Source organism: Bubalus kerabau, chromosome 3 (assembly GCF_029407905.1).
Source record: "Bubalus kerabau isolate K-KA32 ecotype Philippines breed swamp buffalo chromosome 3, PCC_UOA_SB_1v2, whole genome shotgun sequence".
NCBI classification, from domain to species: domain Eukaryota; kingdom Metazoa; phylum Chordata; class Mammalia; order Artiodactyla; family Bovidae; genus Bubalus; species Bubalus kerabau.
Genome location: NC_073626.1, coordinates 11,667,920 through 11,692,711, shown reverse-complemented (window position 1 = coordinate 11,692,711; position 24,792 = coordinate 11,667,920). Strand labels below are relative to the sequence as shown.

Genomic DNA, 24,792 nt, shown 5'->3' with positions numbered 1-24,792 from the left:
CAAGAGGCCGGGCAAGTTCCCAAGTCAGGACCACACCTCAATCCTCACTACCCTACCCCTGTCCACTCCCATTCAGCTCCATCTGGTTCTAGGTAAGGCAAAAAAAAAAAAAAAAGGAACCACTGAAAAATTTCACAGAGGCCTGGTACAGCAAGAGATGCAGTCTAGTAGGGGTCATGGGAGATTATGCCTGTCCTTGCTATGTTCAAAATGGGGGCTGACTGTAAAGCCCAATCTTGAGTATCCACTGTGGTCAGAGGAATCTGGATGAACAGAATGGCTCTCACTAGGGTGGAGGGAGGCCCTCTGCAATGGCAAGATTATCTCCTTAGGTTGGGGTGGGAGGGATAGCTGGGGAGCTTCCAAAGGTCCCTCTTCCTCATCCTGTCAGCCTGTCAGGGCCCACACAGCTGTGCAGTATACATCTCACCATTGCTGCTTCTCAAGTGTAAAATGTTAAACAAATGAGGGAATTCCCTGATAGTCCAGTGGTTAGGATTCTGAACTTCCACTTCAGGGGCCTGAGTTCCACCCCTCCCTGGTTGGGGCACTGCTGCTGCTGCTGCTGCTAAGTTGCTTCAGACGTGTCCAACTCTGTGCGACCCCATAGACGGCAGCCCACCAGGCTACCCCGTCCCTGGGATTCTCCGGGCAAGAACACTGGAGTGGGTTGCCATTTCCTTCTCCATTCAAGCAGTTTTAGGTTTACAGAAAGTGGATGGGAAAGTACAGAGTGTTCCCACATTCCCCGCCTCACTCCTGCCCCAAGCCAGTGGCCTCTGTTATTAACCAATAATGATATATTGGTCGTAACTGAAGTCCAAGATTTACAGTCAAGTTCATTCTTTCTGTTGTATTGGCTTGACCATAAAAGTTATTTGGATTTTTCCATAGTTCTGATACAGTCTATGGGTTTTGACAAATATAAAATGATGTGGGCTTTGCTGGTGGCTCAGTGGTAAAGAATCTACCAGCCAATGCAGGAAATGGGGGCTCAACCCCTGGGTCAGGAAGATTCCCCTGAAGGAAGGCATGGCAACCCACTCCGGTATTCTTGCCTAGAGAATCCCATGCCTGGTTGGCCTGGTGGGTACAGTCCATGGAGTCGCAAAGAGCTGGACATGACTTAGCGACTAAAACAACAAAACAGCATGCTGATATGTATCCACCAGTACAGTATCATACGGAATAGTTTCCACCCTAAAAATTCCCTGTTCTCCATCTATTTATCTCCCTCCCAACCCCCAAACCCTTTTCACTACCCTCATAGTGGCCTTTTCCATAATGTCAGATAGTTGGACCAATACAGTACGTAGTCTTTTTACACTGGCTCCTTTCGCTCAGTAGCATATATTTAAAGATCCTCCATATCTTTTCATGGCTCAATAACTTACTTCTTTTGGTCACTGAAAAATATTCCATTGCACAGATTACTGCAATTTATCCATTCACCTACTGAACGAGGTCTAGGTTTCTGCCAAGTTTTGGCAGATCATAAAGCTGCTATAAATGTTCACAGTCAAGGTTTTATATGGACCCAAGTTTTCACCTCCTTTGGGTAAATACCATGGAGTGTGATTGCTGAATCATATGGTAAGACTATGCTTCATTTTGTAAGAAACTGCCAAACTCTCCACAGTGATTGTACCATTTTGTGTTCCCTCCAGCAATGAGTGAGAGTCCCCATTGCTTCACGCCCTCACAAGCATTTGGTATTCTGGATTTTGGTCATTCTGGCTGGTGTGTTTAGTGGTATTTTGTTGTTTTGACTTGAAATTCCCTGAAGACATGATTTGGAGCATCTTTTCATAACTTATTTGCTCTCTAAAGATCTTTTGTAGGAAGGTGTGTATTTAGGTCTTTTATGTATTTTTTTTTTAATTGGATTGTTTGTTTTCTAATAGCGTCGTTTTTCCTGTGGCTCTATTTTTGCTGTTATTTCTCTTTTAACTCAAGCTGGTTCTTACTGCTCATTAGATTGCTTACTACTGGAAGGCACACTCTCCTTCCCTGATGAACCCATGTATCTCTCAGAGTGGTGTTCACTCTGAGTCCTCCTGATGTGAGCTTATCTACCTCCTTTTGTACCCAGGCTGCTGCTTTGTTAGAATATCCAAGACAAGAGCAAGAATCAAGAAATGTAGCTTGCATAACGTAGATCACAGTGTTTAGGTCGATTTCTGAAGCTGGTGTTAAATTCTGGAAATTCCTTGGCTCCTTTACATTAATTCCTAAATTTTACTCTTTGCCGTAATGATTTAATAGCGTATTTTTAAAATGTTATTTCGGGTTCCTGTGTAGTTTTCCCTGCAGACTACAGAAGTCATTTTAACTTCATCTTTCTGACCTGCTAAAAGCAGTAAATTGACAGCAGTAAGTGAGAGAAACAAGCTGCTGTGTATCTAATACGAGGAATTGCATGTTCTATGTGTGCAGTAATAGTTAATGTGGGAGGAAGTCAATATTAATTAATTTCTGAGTCACTGACTACATTACAGATAATGCAGAGCTTCCAGCCTATGTGTTACAATGGGCTACAGATTCGTCAGCCTTTGGGCATCCTTAAACCCTGAGGTTATAAAGCCCTGGTGGGGGCGGGAGGCCGGGGCTTGACCACTTATGCTGGTATGTTGCTGGCCAGGTGTTAGTTTCTCTAAGTCGCACCGAGAGAGAGGGAAGGGAGAGAAAGAAAACACACAGAGGAGAGAGCCCCAACACTCACTGGCATAATATGAAGTGGGGAAGATAGCGATCTACAATCCGCAAGCATCAGTTCATTGTCAGCTCTCCAATAGCAGAGATTGTGTCTGCTTAGCTCACTGCTCTGTCCTCACACCTAAAACAGAGCTTGTTATATAATAAATGCTCAATAAACATTTATCAATTTAATTCATGAAACATACCTGAATAATAAATTCATCACACGTTGCTTCACCCTCTCTGTTCTTCAATTTCTAGAGCCAGAACCAATTTATGTCTATATAACAAGTAGAAATTTACATGTAGATAATATGGCTCTTTTTGTGACCTAAAGTGGCACAGTCTACAGCATGGTGCTGGTTAAGGAGGTTGAGGAACCATTGATTCTTTCTTACCCTCTCTTATTTGAATTATTTTTAAGTCTGGACAATGGTGGGGATTATAATTATGTAATTTGCATACAGCTCATAAAATTTATTGCTTTACATCGATGTAATCCTCAGAGCGGCTCTTAGAGAAGTATTTCTTTCTATTCCCATTTTCATAAATGATGAAACTGGTGCTCAGCAAAGTTAAATGATTGTGGGAGATGGCATAAACGGAACTTGAGCCCAGACATTTTAACTGTTTACTTCAAATCTCAAGGACTTTTCATCTGTACCAAACATTATAAGGTTTCCTCTAGACTCACTTTTAGGGCTTTCCTGGTGGCTCAGACAGTAAAGGACCCGCCTGCATTGAGGGAGAAGGGAGACCTGGGTTCGATCCCTGGGTTGGGAAGAACCCCTGGAGGAGGGCATGGCAGCCCACTCCAGCATTCTTGCCTGGAGAATCCCCATGGACAGAGGAGCCTGGTGGGCTACAGACCATGGGGTCACAAAGAGTCGGAACGACTGAGTGACTAAGCACAGCACAGAGACTCACTTTAAAGCCTAGATGTTATTTGATACAAATGATGGTGATAAAGTAAACTTAGGAATGCTTAAATGAGGTAAACATTTCTAAACCTTTTTTGAAAAATGTAGGCTTAAGCTAGATGCTAGTGAGACTTTTTCAGGTCTAACTAACTCGTAAAGGTCTGAATTAGTGGAGTTTTAATGTGAATTAATGGTCGCATTTTCAAAGAATAAAGTGATTAAAGCATAAACCTACCTGCTGTTATAGAACTGGGTGAGGTGAAATGAGATGAGACTAGACGGTGCACTACGAGAACAAGAAAGCTGTGAAGAGGCAGGCTTATGTGGATCCTTTAAATACACTTGATGCCATCCTTTGGACAGGAAGAAAGGCCTTTAAAATCTCACACTGGCAAGAGGAAAAGAAAATCGGCAATCTCTCTTCTTTTTTTACCCTTTCATTTGAATGTTTAGTCACTTTGGTCTACTTCGGTTTTGATTCACAAATGAGTTTTCAGAAACTGCCCTCCTGTTTTTTTTTATTTTATTTTTATGAAATATTTAATTTTTCCTCTGAAAACAGGCACAATCACTGGGACATGAGATGGATACTCCTAAATCTTCTCGTTTTGTCAGCTGAATTTAATCTTACACTATCTACAAAATCGGGAAAGGTTTTCTCATACAATTCATGAGCAGTTCTGGACATCCCATACTCATTCCTGCATTTAAGTAATTCTCCAAATATTTATTGAATGCCAGCCACAGAATCTTTGGCCTAAAGAAGCTCACAGTCTTGACTCTGGTTCTCGACTCACCAAACACCTTGTTTCTCTTCCACCAAATTCCAGACTTTCTCTCTCTCTGGATACAACTGAATGCTGTTTGCAGAGTTCTTCCTGCTTGTAGTGAGCAGCCATCTAGCTCAGTAGGCACTTTATAAAGCTCGAGAGTTTGAGGGAAAAAGGCAAAGGAATCGGTGAGTAGCTTGCTCTTTGGTTTCCAGGAAAGAGGACTGCCCCGGTGATCCTGGAAGAGCTGTTGCCCCTGCAGCTCCCTGTGTGCGTGCATATTCTATACATTGGGGCAACATCTTCTGTGTCTTACACAAAGAAAGCAAGGCTAAAGATAGAATCCAGGGGCATGAAAACCTTTTAACCTTTCCAACAACCATGTTTCAGTTCAGTTTGTTCCCGTGTTGGCTTTCAGAAGGGGGAAGAAGAGAGAGAACTCTTAATTACAAAGGCCACGTTTCTTTCAGCTATACTATTTTCAATGCTATATAATTTGAAAGCTGAAGTGGCAAGTGCTTGCTTTTAAATGTGGAGAGAAGGTGCCCCCTCATTTTAGGCTTCTCTGATAACTCAGTTGGTACAGAATCCACCTGCAATGCAGAAGACCCCAGTTCAATTCCTGGGTTGGAAAGATCCACTGGAAAAGAGATAGGCTACCCACTCCAGTATTCTTCAGCTTCCCTTGTGGATCAGCTGGTAAAGAATCCACCTGCAATGCAGGAGACCTGAGTTTGATCCCTGGGTTGGGAAGATCCCCTGGAGAAGGCAGAGGCTACCCATTCCAGTATTCTGGCCAGGAGAATTCCATGGATTGTATAGTCCATGGGGTCGCAAAGAGTCACAACTGAGCCACTTTCACTTTCAGTTTTCATGTAAGGCTTAGAAAATATTGACTTTGATTTAAACAAAAGGAAAGGTCTCCAGGGCCTAGTAATGGGGATTGGTATTGTCAAGAGGCAGACTTTTTGTTCTCCTGGTGTTGGCCTTTGATGGAGTCTGCTCCTCTTTCCCTCCCATTTTTTTATTCCTCTTCTCTGGATCAGGTATTTTCACAGATGACCACTAAAGTGGGGCTCAGGGAGGCTAGGATGAGACCCAAGGCTGGACTTCTGGCAGAGCTTCTCCATAACTCCCAGGAACAGGATAAGCTGCATCTGTGGCCTGGAAAGTCCATTTCCAAGACAGAACATTGATCCCTGTTGCTCAAATAGGCTGGTCAGCGTTCCTGCAAGGTCCCGAGAACAGAGTGGAAGCTATTTACTGAACACTGAGTCTGGGTCTAGGTGGATTTTATGTTATTTCTTGGAAGATATACAGACATCTTGACAAGGTGGATATTGCTATCTCTATGTTGCAGATAAGAGAGCCTACGCAAAACGGAAGTGAGTCAGCTCAAAGCTACCCTGCTAATAATAAACATGCTGGTTTTGACCCTAAGTAAGTCTGAGTAATAAAACCCATGCCCTCTCCACCACATCACATTCCTTCCCTTGAATCAGAAAGTACCCGGCAGGACAGGTGATGGCAGGGACCATGATACCACAGGTAGATAAAATGCTTTCTGCCTCCCTCCTCCTGTTCTCTGAAAACCCGTTCATGTATGCAAATGTGTTGCATCCATGATGGTTCCAGCCCTTTGCCTGTATAACTCTACACGTGAAAAAGATTAAAGAGACCACGGAGACATTACTGGCATCCAAGTATTTGCTGTCATGTGGGAGGAAAGTTATACAAGAAGTCCATTTTTTTCCTTTTCCTTTTCTTTCCTGTATTTAGGCATTGTAGAGTTACAGTACTAATCACCCACAGGTACAAATATCATCCTCCACCTTTATTTGATGATTTACAAATATTTTTATTATTTTTTTCTTTTTTGCAGTTGAATCCAAAATATTTATTTTATGACATTGATTTGATACTTTCCATGGTAAAAGTATTCAATAAGGCCTCCCTCATAGCTTAGTTGGTAAAGAATCCTCCTGCAATGCAAGAGACTCTGGTTCAATTCCTGGGTCAGGAAGATCCCCCTGGAGAAGGGATAGGCTTCCCACTCCAGTATTCTTGGGCTTCCCTCGTGGCTCAGCTGGTAAAGAATCTGCCTGCAATGCCAGAGACCTGAGTTCGATTCCTTGGGTTGGGAACATCCCCTGGAGAAGGGAAAGGCTACCCATATAATGTATAGTATTCAATACATTGTATGCAATGATGAATCATTTAAAAAGACAAGTATAGAATTTGATACAATAATAAACAGATCAGCAAACATTATTCTCTTCACTTTCCAAATTCTAAGATTTCCCCCACCCCATGCCCACCGACACCCAGGACCCTCTTTGTCGATTTTTAGTATCAACTCCTTTTTCAAACACAATCTGGTGTGAAACCTCAATATATAAAACTGATAAAGGAAAAATTTGTTAGTATAATGTTTGTTAAAATTCAATGTATAATGCTGACATAAAACCCAGAAAAAATAACAATGAGGCTTTGTGGATGAACGCAGAAATTTAAAATCAGTGTTACGGATGACAGCTGCAGGCTTTTCTAACTTCAGTTTCCAATTTATTCCCTTTTGTTGTTGTTGATTTTTTTTTTTAATATTGTTGCACAGTCTTGAGAAAATAATCTTGGTTCCCTAAAAAATGAGTTGCAAGTAATGATAGGGTATTGTATTTTTTTTTTTTTTAAAGAGCTACCTTGCAATCTCAGGGTATTTTTACATTTAAACTTATCCACTTAGAACTTATTCACTTAAAACAAAAGGAAGAGTAGAAACGGCTTCTTTCAAAGTTGAAATCATTAACTATATGAAACAATTTGCAGTTTTTAATTGGAAAGGCTGCAATTTGGGGAACCAATGGTCATTTCCTCAGCTAGTCCAAATCTTCCATTAGAAGCAGAAAATACTTTTCAAAGTATAACATTAATAAGATGCTCACTGATATCTTTAAAAAAAAAAGGAAACCTACAAGCCTGGGGGCCCATCTCTGTCTATTCAATTCCAGAAGGTACAATTTACCTTGTTTGGCATAGTGAGTCCAATCTTGAATTGCATGCTGGCATTTTGCTATCATACATGGTAACCTAGATCACTGCAATGCCAATACATCAATTTTGTTCCACCATTTTCTGCCACACACTTATTATGCCAGAATTCAGAGTTTACTCGAATCAGAGTATAAATAGTCTATTTATGTCCCTTAAACTTCTAAAAGCTACTGGTGCCACATCTTACCCTTTTTTTTTTTTTTTTTTAAATGTTAAATAGTTTTTTTCTGTAGAAGAAACCAGATCATTTGTGCAGTAGAATGTCCACCATCTGGCTCTCGCTGGTGGCGTTGGGCGTGTCCCCTTGTTATCTGTCTTCCTCGGGAACTGCTGGGAAGCCCTAGAGGCAGTGTTTGGTTCGCTTTATTTTGCCTGACAGCTTCACAGTTGGTCTTGTGTTAGGAGGTCATTGGTTAGTAGTGTATCTTTTCGCAATGAGATCTTTGTTTAAATTCCTAAATTTACAGGCTATTGCGAAATGATGCTAGTCTAATTCTGTTTTTCTTTGTTCATTTATTACCAGGAACCATTGTTCGAGACGAGAAACTTCCCCTCACCTACTATTTGTTTACTCACTGCTTCCAGTTCTGTATAAAAAGCAGGATGAATACTTGACTCTTATTTACCGGTCTTGAACATAAAATTTGTTCATAATTTTCTCCTTAGTCACCATTTTTAAAGTATTACTATAAATTTTTGAACTTAAATGATATATATCTGGTGTGTTTCAATCAGTTATAGTTTTTACCATTAACTGATACGCAAATGGCCTCATTTTGACTATTGACTGTGAACTGTTCAGTTTGGTTCTTGAGTCCTTTCCATGTAATACTAGTTTTCTGTTTTTTTGGATTGTTGTCTTACTTTCTAATATGACAGTAAGTTCTAGGCTCCTCTTGTACATTTCCTACCTCAGACCTGGGATCACCTTTTTTGCAAGGAAACCTGCTTCCTATTAGTGAGCAATGGCATTTGGAGACCACAGTCTGGGCTCAGGTGTTCTCATTATGACTGGGTTTGTCATTGTTTCTCAGCCTTTTCAGTGGGCACAGCCAGAGTTAGGAAATGAATCAATTTCCCTTTCTCTCTACAGATATATGTATATATAAATTTAAATATTTATAAATTTAAATGTATATATATATATATTTTTTTTAGGTGAAATACATCATGAGTTTATACTGGTGTGCACTGGTGTGCCAACTCTTCTTGATCTCTTTCGTCTTACTCTAGTATTTTCTATTTTCAAGCGGAAAATAGCAGTTCTCAATCACACCAACACAGTTTACTCATTTTACCCACACTACACTCACCATAATTTCTGAATAAAAATACCAGTGACACCCCAACAATATGTTTACCAAAAACTTTTCACTTTTGTTTTGGATTTTAGTCCTTTGGGCTAAGGATGTACAGTTACTTCATAATGTGCTGGGGTCACTTGGAACAGTTCCTGTCTGAATGTTTATGCCAGTAACTAGACAGATCTTCCTTAATATAATACCCTTAGTGCACCCCTGTCTCTCTCTTGGAGCCCCAAGTTCCTGGCCTTCTTATAGCACTTTCACCTGTTTGACATCATCCTATACCTTTCTCTGAGAGCTGTTTTCACATATAGGCATATGTATTTGTGTGATAATATCATTAATGTCTTTTCTCCCCAAAGAGAAGGCAAGCTCTCCAAGAGTAGGGACCATGCTTGTTTTTCTCATTAAGTCCTTAGCTCCTAGTAGCATAGTGCCTGGCATATAGGAGACACTGCATAACATTTGGTTTGTTGAATGAAAAAATAGCTGAGATGTATCACATGATAGACTGAGATCCGAGGAGAAGAAAGAATGTTCAAGAGCAGATATAAAATTAGGCTGTGAAGTACAGCATCATAATAAGTGGACGGTTATTGATAATATTGAGTCATCAAAGAAAGGTTAAAATTTATTATTCTTTATTTTAAAGGCAGTTACCGGGATTCCCTGGTGGTCCAGTGGTCAGTGGGATTCTGAGCTCCCAGTACAGAGGGCCCAGGTTCAATACCTGGTCAGGGGAGATCCCATATGCTGCAGCATCCCATATCCCACATGTTATAACCAAGACCTGGTGCAGCCAAATAAATACTTTTTAAAAAATAAATAAAAGATACCTAAATATAGCACTGTGAAAGAAGCAGATCTTAGAAAAATTTCAATTTGGCAAGTGAATTTTTAGAAAGTGAAGAGCAGTTAATTTTTGTAAATGCTTCATTTCCCAATAACGCAGATAGATGTTTTCATCCCACTGTGAGCACAATAGTATCCTGTCCCTTGTTTCTGCCAGTGGAGGTGGAGGGGACACAGAGCATTGAAATGACAGTGAATAAGGAAAGGATTTATTGATTTCCATGCCATCTCTTTTCCTTGATCATATAAGGATTGCCAGAAAGGCTAAAAAATGGGCATCAAGGGAAAAGAAGAAACAGTAAGATTCTTGGATAATCCTCCACCGGATAATTACGATTTAACTGGGTCTGTTTTGATGTGTGCACATGTTTCTGTACATGGAAAAGGATGAACCCACAAATATTATAAATGCCAATTTTTGAAGGCTGTTGGAAAATGCAACCCATAGCATATGGTATCAAATTAATTTGGGGTTTCACTTGTCTCGGTCTGATGTGGGCACATTGAATTATGAGATAATAGTTTGGCATCCGTGATTGCAGTGCTTTTTGTAAGCTTCTCAATTTCACAAAAATTCCTTGAGGTCAAAGGATGTGTGGTGACCCTTGTTTAGCAGATGAGGACAGAGGTGTGGGGCTTGCCTGAGCTTTGGGAATAACTCATCAGTAGAGCCAATGAGATGTAGGTCTGTGGACTGTGGCTGAAGCCTCACCGTTTCTGCCTTTACTTTCAGTGTTTTCTTTGCCTCCCTTCTCTTTCATGCCGTTGAATGCAACCTGTTTCACCCTGCTGCCCATCACTGTTAGAGGCAGAAAGGAATTTACAACAGGATGGATTGTGTGTGAGAGTAAGGAGCTGCACAGCTGAATTCCATCAAGACATAAAAGTACCTGTAGCACTGGCGGAATTAAAACATTCTAGTGATGTTTTACCATGGCTCTACCGGGGCTCCACGTGACAAGGAGGGGCCCAACCTGGAAAGACCTCTTTCTCTGTTTGTAGCGATAGATTGCTCTTGTCTGCCCACCTCCAGAACCTCCTAAGAGTGTTTGGCTTTTCATAAAGCCAATCATAAAATTTAATTTGAGGCGGAATAGTTGTTTCTCCTGTAGCCTATGTGAAATTTGGGGTGTCAGCTAATTGCATTAAAGTTGCCAGTAAAGAAGCACTTTGAAAGTGTGAATTACCAGTTACCTCTCGGAGGAGCTACTGAACTAAGGGTTAATAGCAGTAGGTATGACCTCAGCCGCTGCATTCAAAGTACAAAAGATTCTACACTTGATTCCACAAAGTGTGTCTGAATGATACGACTTCCTATTTAGGTGATTACTTTAAAGAATATTTATAGACTTTAAGGAATATTTATAGACTTTGCCAAGGTTTCTCCAAACCTTCACCCAGTTCCTAAATCTGACACCCCAACAGGAAAATAATTTGGTACAGAACCCATCATATATTTGTTGAACTGATGCTGTCAATAAATGCTATGTGGGAAAGGACTTCTTGGCACTTCTTTAGAGCACAGTATTACTGCTATATATTCACTCCGTACTGAGAGGTGAGGACCAAGTTCTGTGGTGCCTCAGAAAAGATCAGAACTTTAAGTTCTAAAACATAGCTTTGAGGGATCAGGATACACAGAAACTCAGAATATTTGAATGTCAGCCCAGATGCTGGCAGACTTCCATTCAGATTTTGTCGTGAGTAAAATGTGTACTCAGTGACTAGGTTCAAGCCCTTGGTCGTTTATAAGCAAATCTTTCTACTTTTCCTAAATCATTGCCAAAAAAAAAAAAAAAATAGGTTAAGCAAATTTTGTGGTGGTGCTTATGCGTGCACAGACATGCATGAGGCCCCTACAGCTTCCAAACTTGGAAAGCATATTTTAACAGCCCAAGTAGATCTCCGCGTTTGATCTATATCAGAACCTCTTTTTTTTCCCCTCTTCTTCACATGCTTTTTAATTATATAGCTGAAATGTTTTACCTATTAAATCTGTTTGGTCTTCAAGCTGTAAACATCACAAGCAGCTAATAAGCTTTAGGAAAGAAAAGGAAATTGACATTTAGTATAGAGGTTCCACAAAACCAATGAAAGGCTATGCAAATGAGCTAGAGCAGACAGATTTGCATATCCTTGTTGGTTTCATGATGATATTCTCAGCGTGAGCCTGGCTGACTTGCCTTTTTACCTCTTGGGATGTGGCATGTACCAGTGGCAGAGCGCCCTGCAGGGTCAATTTAACAAGTGTAACACTGTGATTTTCCATAAGGTTTCTCAGAACCACGGAGCAAAATGCGGCAGTAAATAGTGGCAGAGGAAACCGATTTTTGAAGTAAAGACTTTGGCAGCCAGGGCAGGAAGGGACATTCTATCAGTCTTTAATGTTGCCAGGGTAGGATGAGCAAGTTTTGGTATTGGTGCCATTGCATTTTGAAATAAATATATACCCACCAATTCCTCTGCTCTTTTGTTTTAGCCGCTAAGTCGTATCTGACTCCTTTGTGACCCTATGGACTGTAGCCCGCCAGGCACCTCTGTCTATGGGATTTCTCAGGCAAGAATACTGTGGTTTGCCATTTTCTTCTTCAGGGGATTTTCCTGAACCAGGAATCGAACCCTCATCTCCCACATTGCAGGCAGATTCTTAACCACTGAGCTACCTGGGAAGCCTTCCTCTGTTCTTTTGAGAGTACTTACATGCCCAGCACCAAAACTTTTGCTCAGAGACTGGAGAGATTTTGCAAGCCTCTGTTGGTTGTATCAACACCAGAAAAGCAGGCTAAGGAATCTGCTTTTGCCACCATCCTGTTAGAATAAGAGATAGTAGCCTACTGGCCAAGTTGTGTATTTATTTGATTAATTGTATGTCTTGCCCGACATTGACACGTGGAAGCATAATTGCATGGTGACCAAGAAGGATTTGCTATTGTCAAGACTGGGATTTGAACTATATGCTCTGGCATCCCTTCCCACCTTGATTTCTCACCTGTATGTGAGAGCTGTGAACATTAAATGAGAGAGAAGGCAAATTCTTACCGTGCCTGGCTCATGGTAAATGCCTAATAGATACTATCAGAATTTTGAAATGCTTTCCAAATCATAATCAGGTTTTCCTTTGTAATATAAAATTTTTAAAACCATCAAGGTAACTTTCCGAAGAAGAGAAAGGAAATGAAATCCGCCCCTGAAATGGACTTGGAGGAATTTAGAGGGTCTTTTCCAAGTTGTTATAAAACACCTCTGAAGTAAATTTGCCCATTTCTGCCCACACCAATCCTATAACATTCCAGGAATAAAATCTGCACTTGAGTTTAAAAATAAAATGGTGGAACAAACTGAATTAGAAGTCCTTGGCAGACATCCCCCCCTCCCCACCCAGCAGAATGTTCTCTCAATTGGTGGTATCGCAATAAAAAAGAAGATGTATCTTTTTAAATCTGCCTTTCTTCCTCTTCTCTTCAACCAGTTGTATTTCTTTATCTTAAAAACCCAGTTTGCTTGGATTTGACCTCATCCCTCTGATATCTGCACTCCCACCCCCCACCTCAAATAAACCACATCCTCACAGACCTTCCTTCCCAAGAAAGCATGGAGCAGGGCCGTTCTCTGATGCCGTATATGTGCATACTGGCCACGCTGAGCAAGGCCAGAGAGACAAGGGAGGGCTCTGCTGTTCTCAGTTGCAAATACTGCCAAGAAAGAAAGAAAAAAAAAACCACCTCAAATGTATTTGCATCTCTCCCGCCTCTTTTTTTCTTCTGTAAATATTCAAACCCTTTTTAGAGAGGCTTTTGATAATGTCTTATCCCAGCAAATGCCATGAACCCTGGATGGACTGAGTACTCCCAAATCCCATTGCAATGACTCAGTAAAAGAGATAAAGTGCGGTTGGCAGGATTGGGTAGAGAATCTTGTTATTATATACACAGATACACACACAGGCGCACACATGTACGCCCCAGCCACCCCCACCCCTATCATCACCACGAAAGTTCTGTAAAAACTAGTCATCCTCCTTTCCCTCACACAGGCAGGCGCATCTTTGCATCTTTCCCAAAAAGGGAAGGGGGGAAAGCTTTCTTTGGCTGAGCCATATGCAAAAAATTATGGAACATCTGTGTAAGTAACAACATACAACAAGACAAATTATTGGTGGTAAAAGGCAGAGCCCTTGTTTTAAAAACATGTCTGGAGATAGTGTGTATATACAGAATCTTGCTTTGTGCTAATTACACATAATCGCTGTCACCTTTGGGGACCACAGGCTGGGCTCCTTGATACCTCGTGGCCTCCACAGGGTATGCCTTTTCTTGTTCTTCTCTTTTTTTTTTTGTTCTGTCTTCCTTCCCTCCTTCCTTTATTCTTTGTGGCTCTTGTCGAACAAACCATATAGCTTTATTACAGTAGTTGCTTTGATTTGGAAAGCTACATCAAAAACGTGGGTGACTTGGGGACTCACGTCTTGAAATGTACTAGCCCCCTCCCCGCACCATACCCTGACTGGATCGTTCCCATCTAGTGCTGGTCCCAGGAGTGCGGCAATGTGGGTCCAAGCCACTCAGTTTCAGGCATTCTTTTCCTTTTCAGCATTTAACTGTTCTCAATCTCAGCACCCACCATGAAAATAATGTCATTCCAGGCGAATTTAGTTGCTTTCCTTCTTCTGAGACTCGTGATTTTGCCGGAGTGGCAAGCCTGTCGGGCGCGTGTACTTTAGAATGTGAGAAACTTGGGGAGTCCCTGGTCAATAGAGAAAAAGGTGTTTGGAAGAAGGAGGGGTGGACATCTCTTTCTGGGGAAGAAGTATTAGGCAGACTCTGGTTTCTTGGGAAGACAGACAGTTCAGAAGGTGCTGCTCCTCTTCTCAGAAACCCCTAAGGTCTCAGCAATATGGCGAGGAGGGGACAGGGCCAAGGTGACCTCTGTGCCCCCTCCCTAGCCGTCCCTCCCTCTCTTTTCCCCATTGGTAGCCCACGTTCCGGCCAACTCTGACTCCCATCATAGTTCCAACATTCCCTGCATATTCACTTCCACTTTCCCTTCATTCTGACCCCAGCCCATCACAGAATCCTCCCCAGGCTTCCAGACCCAGCTTACACTCCGTCTCCTCCAGGAACACTTCCAACTGCAAAGCCAGCTAGTCTGCCTCTTTGTTGGGCTCCCAGATCCCTTTATTATTTGTACTTCTTTGCTATTTATAATACTTAGCACAGCCTGCCTGCCTCGTGTAGTTCTGTATAACTGTTGTAGCAGAAAAGATAGTGCAGAATGCTGGCTAGGGTGCAGGAGCTGGTATGAGCCTGCCTGAGTTCAAATGCCCCTTTACCAGGCCATCTCCTAGTGCTGTAACTGGGCTAAGTACTTAACCTCTATGTCTAGTTTCCGCATTTGCAGACGTGGCTTACTAATGTGTGTGCTAAGTTGCTTCAGTCATGTCCGACTCTTTGCAACCCTATGGACTGTAGCCCACCAGGCTCCCCTGTCCATGGGATTCTCCAGGCAAGAATACTGGAGTGGGTTGCCATTTCCTCCTCCAGGGGATCTTCCCGAACTGGGGATCGAACCCGCGTCCCTTATGTCTCCTGCATTGGCAGGTGGGGTTTTGCCACTAGCACCAGCGTAGCTCCTTCACAAAGGCATTGTGGGGGTTAAATGCATGTACTGTTCTTACAACACTGTGTAAGCACTTTAATACTAGCAGTAGTAGATCTGACATCTTCTACATGCCTTTAGCCCTTGTAACTGGACTTTACACGTAGCAAAGACCCAATCCATACATATCACATTGGTTCAGGTACATCTGACCACACGCGAATCTGTTCCATTGAGTCAGCTAAGTAATTCAGAGTGCAGCAAGCCTCCCCTCCCACAGCCCCATTCTTCTAGTCACTGAAAAATCTGTGCAGAGTCAGAGTATCTCAAGCGCCAAGCCCTATGGGGAACATCTCCAGTCGTCTTTAGGCGTCTGCTTTCTCTTTTGGGTGCAGACACTCAGCAGAGCCTGATGATAAGGCAAGCGTCTGCGTGCAGCCTTATTTTGCAGAAGCCGAATGAAAGAATGGGAGTTCATCCTGGCTGAATGTTTCCCTCCCAGTTTCTAAGGCTCAGGGCTGTAAACACTGGCGGGCACTTTGAAAATGGAGCCCTGGAAGTTCTTCTCCAGTTTTGGAAGCATTTACAGCAAATCAGGTGGATAAAAGTATGAAAAAAATCAGCAGTGAGAACCACCTGTCCTTAGAGTCTTTGTATATAATATTGTGTGAGGGTGTGCTTATGAGTGTGTGTGTGTGTGTGTGTGTGTGTGTGTTTAACCTTCATGCACAGAGCAAGGTGGTATCTCCACTTGGAACCAGCCAAACCTATGTAACGTTTACCTCTGTGGTTCTGATCTCGCCCCACCCCAGGAGGCAGGTGGCAATATCTGGAGACATTTTTGGTTGTCACAACTTGAGGTGCTATCAGCGTCTAGTGAGTAGAGACTGGCGATGTTGTTTAGCATCCGTAAAGTACAGGACAGCCCCTTACAGAGAAGTATCTGATATAAGAAGTCAATACATCTGAGGTTGAGAAGCCTAGTTTACTTTTTTTTTTTTTTTTTTTTTTTTTTGGCCATATGGCTTGTGGGATATTAGTTCCCCAGTTAAGGATTGAACCCAGGCCCTGGCAATGAAAGCTCTGAGTCCATCAAAGAATTTCTTGAGCAGCCTGGTTTACTTTTTAGCCTCAAAAGAACCATAGGAATTCTTGCAAGGAATGCCTATTGGATCTGCCCAGAAGAGAGCCACGGACCTCACTGCAGGCCACGTGGGGCTCACCTCTGGACCCAGACCGAGCACTTCCACACAGGCCCCTTCCTGGTCTTCCTCCTCAGGAAATCCTAGTCCATGAGGACGGGCTGGCTCTGACTCTATTCTTGGCTGGCAGATCATTTCTGGTCCCTTCATCTCAGTTCCTGCCTTGTATTTGAGTTACTTCTAGTTTCTTAGTTTTATATTGAATAGTGCCATGAGATATGAGACACATCTAGAAGTTAGAGAAGAGTTAAAGTGGCAGGAGGGTGCTGGGAAGAGAGGAGGGGAGGGGGCAAGAGAGGAAGAGAAAGGTACAAATGGAGACTCGCTTGGTTGAGTGGTCCTGGAGTTCTCAGCTAGAGCTTTGGCTGCCAACGTCTCCATCCTTCTCGCACGCGTGCGCGCGCACACACACACACACACACCCCCCACCACATGCGGGCCAGGTGGCTCCTGCTTACATACATGGCTTGGCGCTTTTACTCCTCGGCTGAGACCGTTTCACACATGAACAACACAGCCTCCTCCCAGAGACTTGTCATCCATCTGCTTGCAGAAGGGCTGTCTGTTTCCCTCAGAAAACGGGTCCAATCAACATTTTCCTTTGGCCGGAGTAGCTTACCAGCAGCTCCTCCATAAGGTCCGTAATTGCAATTTCTCATTCTCGTTTGCCTGGCTGGCTTCACCCTTCTGTCCTCTCTCTCTATGTCTCCCCCGCCCGGCCCCCACCCTCAGCCCTCTCCGTGCCCGTTAAGAAGCCCTGTCAGAATGAAAGACAGAATCAACTTCCTTCCCCCGCCCCCAGAGGCTCACGACTCCCAGCTTTCAGGCAGTGTTGCCTTGGTCCTCACGAGGTTTGCAGATCGCTCTCCGCACACATGATCCCCCTTCCAGGGTGATGCAGCGGGTGGGTGCCCGCCTCTCACTCTCTCCAAACTCTGCCACCATAGCAGTATTGTGGGCAAATATGCCACTGCGTCTTTTCCTTGGGATCTGCTCCAGCCTGTCTATCCCCATATGCTTGCAGCAGACCGTGGTTAATATCAGTCTGTGAGCATCTTGAGGCTAGCTCTGAAGTCTGACTCCAGCGTCATCATGCCGGAACAGTGCACACGCCTCGCTCTAACACGCAGGGTCATCTCTCACTGGCCAACAAGGTATAGGACATGGACCACGAACTCCGCTATCTCAGGCGTGTTTGTGGTTGAGCAAGGGAACGTGTGATGGGCGTGGGAGAGACCTTCTCCCAAACGACTTCTCATTCCTAAATTTTGAAAAAGCGAGTAGCACAAGTAGGGAGGGATATCGCAAGAACCAAGAAGTAAATCTAATGATAAACTCTTTGATGTTTAGAAGATAAATGTTCAAGCCAGAAGCCTTATGGACCCAGATTATAATGGAAAGGCTTTGTTAAAAAAAAAAAAAAAAAGCCAGCTGAAAACTGCTGCTTTGAAGGAAAGGGGAAAAATCTGAAGGATGATTAAGAAGGTAGAAAAAATCTGAAGAACCCAGGGGGTGAGAATGATGCTTTTCTGTGACCTGTAACTAGACTTTGTTTTCCAGTATAATATATTCAGAGCATTTCTAGATAATAAGGGATAATTACTCTTAAAATGCTGCTGTACAAAAAGACATTTTAAACTAATACACTTGAGTGAGGACTGCAAGTGCGTGATGGGTCACTTTGGGTGAACAGCTTGGCACAGTGACTTGGGGGTCCTTCTTTTCCTAAATGTGAAGTTTGTGAGTTCAGAGAGGTCTTGAGACAGCACCCATAGATATTTGTTCTATTCTGCTCTGTGAGACCCTGAAATCAACCATATCTGTGTGTTTAAAATAGGAAAGAATTAAGGAGAGCTAGTACTTGGAAGCATTTTAGAGGGAAGAGAAACAGTAGCTAGAATATTGCTCTGCTTTGGTTGTTCACTTTTATTCATGGGCACATGGTGGAATTGTCTGCATAGGCACCAGAAATGGCCATTCATAGAAGTCCTCAGGCCCACAATGAAGTGGAGAGTCTCTGCCCAGATCCACACCATCAGAAGATTCTGGAAGGTCCTCAGAGGAGACACAGCACCAGGGCTTGGGTGTTTCCAGCCCGACCTGAGCTGCTCTGAATCTTCCCGATGGTTAGTCACAGAGCACCCACACTTCCTAGTCCCTAGGACACTTTTCTCAACCCCTTGACTCCTAACCCCTTCAGCGATCCCAGGCGAACCTGTCAAAGCCACACACCGCAAGATCTTTGAGAGGCTTCCATAAACATTCCTCAAACCAGCATTCGAAGTGGGGAGGGAGCAAGAACAATGAGAATTCTGGTTTATTCTCCAAGAAATGGCCACTTTTTGGGGGGCATGAGCTGATGTGTGCTTGTGCTTAGAAAACAGGACAGACCCTGGAAATAAGTCAACTCCATACCAATGTTAAATCGCCAGGATTTGCTGATGCAACCGCTACAGGTTGTAGAGGGAGGTACAGTCAGCAGTCAGGCTCCCAACAGGGTTCAAAAGTCACCTTTCTGCCACAGTGATTTTCCACGTAAGTCATGTGGACAGTTCTTGGCCCACTCCCACACACTTGCACACACACACTTATATGCCTCTTTCCTGCCTTTGTTTGAACGCATACCTCTGCTTTGGCTTCTAAGAGCAATTATATTGTAGCAACAATTACAGATGGAACTCAAGGTCAGAACCCCCGAGCTCCAGGCTGAGCTCACCACCAACTTTCAGGACTGTTGAGCTCATTCTTGAAAAGATAATAGATCAGAAGTATCCCTACAACCCTCAGACTTGTGAATTAACGAAGGAAATATATGCAGAGATGGGTGTGTGATTATAAGAATCCTACCCTGCCCCAGCTTTGTCACTAATTGCCCCTTCCTTAAAAATGAATTTGAGTTCCCTCTCCAAAATTTGTTACCTAAATCGGATGTCCTGTGACAGTGTTATTCTTTTTATTGAGATATAATTGGCATGTAACAGTAAGTTTAACTCACACATGTTGATTTGATGGGCTTCCCTGGTGGCTCAGTCAGTAAAGAATCTGCCTACAATGCAGGAGACCTGGGTTCAGTCCCTCGGTAGGGAAGTTCCCCAGGAAAATGGAATGGCTACCCACTCCAGTATTCTTGCCTGGAGAATTCCATGGACAGAGGAGCCTGGTGGGCTATAGTCCATGGGGTCACAAACAGTTGGATAGGACTGAGTGACTAACACTTCACTTTGTTGATTTGATACATTTATATATTGCAGTCTGATTGCCACCATAATGTTAGCTAACACTTCTGTCTCATCACATAATTATCATTTCTTCTTCATGGTAAGAACAGTTAAGATATACAGAGGGTAGAGTGGTGGTTAACAGGGTCTTGATGGGGGTGGAATTGGGGAGATGTTGTTTAAGATACAAACCTATAACTAGAAGATTAATAAACCCTGAAGATCTAATACACAGCATAGTGATTATAGTCAACAGTACTGTGTTATAAACTTCAAAAATGCTAAGGCAATTTTTGAAGCACTTGACTAAATTTAAAGTATTTTTCAGTAGTAAAACTTTAACATTCCTGGTTTCCCTCTGCCTTAGAAAAATATAAAAAAATGAAAATAAGACCTCATTGGCCCAAGTTCAACAATGGAGAGTACAGAGATAATACAGATGGAAGAAACATCTCTCTGTGAATAATGGAGCCCCCCCCTTCCACCGCCAGCCCCTACTATTGCCCTGCATTTGTTTGGGTAGCATGTCCTCACCTAAGGAGACTTTTGTGGAAGGAAAGAATTCACAACTGGGTCTTTATAATGAGAGATAGGGTGTGCCTGGTTGAGTGAATTCCATATTTGATTTGGCAACTTGTAGGACCTCTTATTACTGTCCCTCATTTTTTTAAAAAAATACATAAATCCAAATATTTATTTTACTATTTGAAAGCCTAATTTTATTAAGTAACTTTTAAAAATTGAAGTATAGTTGATTTGCAGTATTGTGTTAGTTACAGGTGTACAGCATTGTGATTAATTTGTGGGTTTTTTTTTATAGATTATGTTCAATTAAAAGTTGTTCAGTTGCTCAGTCATGTCCGACTCTTTGCGACCCATGGACTGCAGCACGCCAGGCTTCCCTGTCCATTACCAATTCCCAGAGCCTACTCAAACTCATGTGCATCATGTTGGTGATGCCATCCAACTATCTCATCTTCTGTCGTCCCCTTCTCCTCCCGCCTTCAATCTTTCCCAGCATCAGGGTCTTTTCAAGTGAGTCAGTTCTTTGCATCAGGTGGCCAAAGTATTGGAGTTTCAGCTTCAGCATCAGTCCTTCCAATGAATATTCAAGACTGATTTCCTTTAGGATGGACTGGTTTGATCTCCTTGCAGTCCAAGGGACTCTCAAGAGTCTTCTCCAGCACCACACTTTGACTAGATGGACCTTTGTTGGCAAAGTACTGTCTCTGCTTTTTAATATGCAGTCTAGATTGGCCATAGCTTTTCTTTCAAGGAGCAAGCGTCTTTTAATTTCATGGCTGCAGTCACCATCTGCAGTGAATTTGAAGCCCAAAAAAGTAAAGTTGGTCACTATTTCCATTGTTTCCCCATCTATTTGCCATGAAGTGATGGGACCAGATGCCATGATCTTAGTTTTCTAAATGTTGAGCTTTCAGCCAACTTTTTCACTCTCCTCTTTCACTTTCATCAAGAGGCTCTTTAGTAATTCTTTGCTTTCTGCCATAAGGGTGGTGTCATCTGAATATCTGAGGTTATTGATCTTTCTCCCAGCAGTCTTGATTCCAGCTTGTGCTTCATCCAGCCTGGCATTTTGCATGATGTATTCTGCATATAAGTTAAATAAACAGGGTGTTACTTATAATCAAATGGGCTTCCCTGGTGGCTCAGCTGGTAAAGAATCTGCCTGAAATGTGGGAGACCTGGGTTGGGAAGATGCCCTGGAGAAAAGAATGGCTACCCACTCCAGTATTCTGGCCTGGAGAATTCCATGGACTGTATAGTCCGTGGGGTTGCAAAGACTCAGACATGACTGAGCAACTTTCACTTTCATAAGTTATTGCAAGACACTGGGGACAATTCGTGTGCTATGTAGTAAATCCTTGTTGGTTATCCATTTAATATGTAGTATTAATAGTTTGTATCTGTTACTCCCATACTCCTGATTTATCTCTCCCCCACTTCCTCTCCCCTTTGTTAACCTTAAGTTTGTTTACAGTATCTGTGAGTCTGTTTCCATTTTGTTTATAGATTCATTTGCATTATTTTTCAGATTTCCACCAACAAGTAATGTCATAGTTTTTGTCTTTCTCTGCCTGACGTACTTCACTCAGTATGACAGTCTCTGGGTCCAATCTATGTTGCTGCAAATGGCAGCGTTTCATTCTTTTCTATTGTTGCCCCTCAATTTCTTGGGGAGATTTCACTGTAGAATTAGGAATATGATTCACTGATGCGGAATTGCCAGCCAGGACTGGAGGGACTTGGAACCCCTCTCTGCTAAGTCTCACTCCAAGAATGGGGAATCTTTTCAAGTCAAAAAGTAAGAATCTCACCCAACAAGGTTATAGCTGTCTCAGACCTTCCATTCATTGAAGGCAAAGGTTTTGAAGGTATCAGAAGACGAGAGATGAACATATTGTAAGTGGAGGAGAGCGGTGTGATCTGGATTTCTCCTGGCCCCAATTACTCTGCACAACCCGCTCTCCTCACCCGCGTGGTGAGCCCACTGAAGCCTCCCTGTTGGCAGAAACATTTGTTCCGTGCATTGCCAAAGGACTGAGTGTCTGATATATCTTGATGCGTATATCAGACTAGAGTCTAGTCCTCGCCCATCTCCAGTTTTGTGGCCTCGCTAAGGAGAAGCATGGGCAGCAAACCCAGGCGGCTCTGCTCCAACTGAGTACAAGCAGGAATATGACTTTGCCATTCATTTTGCACACAGTGGCAAAAAGCAAGCCCTCACGTCCTTCAGAAAATGAATATCCTGCATAAGCACTGGCTTTGCAACAGGGGCTGAGATTCAAATATTAGAAGAAATACCTGTGCCATAGCCATGAAATGGGCTTAAAAGTCACTCTTGGCTAAACTTTGTTCTCCCTGTTAATTTCCATAGAAAATTGTCAGTTTGGGACATAATTGTGCTTGATTTGAATTTGTCATAGTGTGGTTGTCCTAATCCCTACCTTGGCATGCAGGTATTTGTGTGTGTGGATGCAAGCTCATGCCCCTGCCCAGCGCATGTGTGACGCTTTGCACGTGTCTGCTTTGGCCTCCTCCTGGGCCTGGGTATAACTTTATAAAGTAGGAGGCAGCCCAGTGTTTAACTCTGTAGGCTTTTCACGTTCAAAATGTTTTTGAAAAATGCTTGTTCAGAGGAAAAGGAAAGACTCCAGTGCTCACAAGTCTGAGCATTGGTACATTACTTTCCATCCCCTTGATCTCAGAGCTGTACTCATCCATTATTTAAAAATTACTTATTTTAGTCATTGTTTCTCCAAGGGGAGGCGGGCAAATGTAGCTGTTAGTGCAGTAAATGATTTTGCTTCTTTTCTCTTCTATGTCCTTGCCACTGTTAAAATGACACTGCTGATTGATATGTGGGAGCCGTGTGCTGTGTTCCATTTTGTTTGAATAATCGCACCCTTAGATGCCTGTGAACTTCTGTCTTCTCACACTGTAGTAGAGAAAACCCTAAAACAGCAAGGCCAGAAACAGCAGTTGTTAAAAAGCGCATGCTCCCTTGGCAACTTGCGTTGGACAAGCTTAATCCAAAACTGTCCCCTCTCCTAATGTGCTTCTACTCAATTCCAGCTGGGAACCTGATGGTTTCGTGCATGAATCAAAAAGAGGATGCTGATTCCCATCCAGAGCATTTTTTTAATGCCAGCAGCTCGTAAACGTGTGTGTATCACACATAAATCAGGGTCACACAGGGTGACAATCCGCTCTGCAACTAATGAGAGATTATGCGAAATTAGATGGGTTATGTACACGTTTTCAGTTTCTGTGTCTTTGAAATCTTTAATTAAAACACACAGGAGAAAGGCACACCATCTGTAACTGTTAGATATTATAAGTTCTGGTTGTAAGGTAATAGCCTTCCAAGTTATTTTTATGGGTCATTCTATTTAGTGCCAACTTAGAGCAGAAAGCCATCTCCCAGCTTCCCAAAAGGAAAGTCTGTTTTCTCACTTTCTGATAATTACTTCAGGTCTGACAGTAAGGACTTGTCACAGTGAATACAGATTAGTCAACTGTGGATTGTTTGGGTCTGCATTTCAACCACTTAGGACAGAATAACAAGATCATTTGGGGCTTCCCTTGTGGCTCAGTGGTAAAAGAACCTGCCTGCCAATGCAGGAGACTCGGGTTCGATCCCTGGCTTGGGAAGATTCCCTGGAGAAGAAAATGGCAACCCACTCCAGTATTCTTGCCTAGGAAATCCCATGGACAGAGGAGCCTGGCAGGTTACAGTCCATGGGGTCACAAAAGAAATCAGATATAACTTCACAACTAAACAACAACAACAAGATCATTTATATCTGTAAATGATCCTCCAGTCCATGCATGCTGTGACGATACCCTCAGAACACCAGCATAACTCTGAGACTGTCTTCCTAATTATCTTGGTTGTCTAATAGCTGAGCTGTTGTTAAATAAAACCATGCGAGTCTTTCAATGCATGCCCCCCTCATCCTCAACCTCTTAAGTGATGCAGACAGTAAATGCATTTTAATATTTATTTAGAAAACTGGCATCCTGGGACTGTTTCACCAGACAGCTCATTTGTTTGAAAATCCCTGGGGACAGTGACAGTCATACCACCACATCTCTAGCCACCTTCACACCACAGAAGCAAAATGCAGCATAGAATACTCCAGCTCAACGTTTATAGAGGATCTTGGTGTGGTTGTAATTTCCATTTGATTCAAGTTACTTAGTGAGGATTTACATAATTTGCATTAATGTGCGACTTTCTATCATTATAAGAGTACATTTATGTTGCGACAGAGTACTTGCCGGTTGTATCCTCCAAGGCAGCTCTGTGTCTGTGTGTGTGTGTGTTATATAAAAAGTAACTGGTCTCCCAGACCATCCCCCATCCTTGCATCTTTGTACCACGTGTGCTCTGATTATGGCCAAGTGGGCCAAAGACTGAGGGCTCACCCTTTAGAAGCTCATAGATAATAGAACCAGCACCACCCCCCACACATTCCCTCCGCTGGGGTAGGAGAGTGGACTTTGCCAAATGCTGGCAGAAAGCCTTGAGATTCCTTCAGTTGTGTTACCATCTCTTCCCCTCCCAGCCTCACCTCGCCTGCCCTTAGCACCTCAGTGACAGCCTTGGGAATCTGCTCACCACACACATCCAGCTGTTTCCCTTGTGTGCTTTCCCCCTC

At 42.8% G+C, this 24,792-nt stretch overlaps 1 protein-coding gene across 17 annotated transcripts in view; it reads left to right on the top strand.

The window, feature by feature from the left end:
- The window catches only part of ATXN1 (ataxin 1), a 415,565-nt gene that overhangs the window by 295,142 nt on the left and 95,631 nt on the right, over positions 1 to 24,792 (top strand). For 2 of the 17 annotated variants that reach the window (XR_008711346.1, XR_008711349.1), the window contains one exon: positions 7,962 to 8,290. The exons of 14 other annotated variants lie outside the window; for them this stretch is intronic. The gene's annotated coding sequence lies outside the window, so the exon portion shown is untranslated. Of the gene's footprint in view, positions 1 to 5,747; positions 5,828 to 7,961; positions 8,291 to 24,792 lie in introns of those variants that run through there. One more of the 17 variants, XR_008711347.1, reaches the window with a different exon arrangement.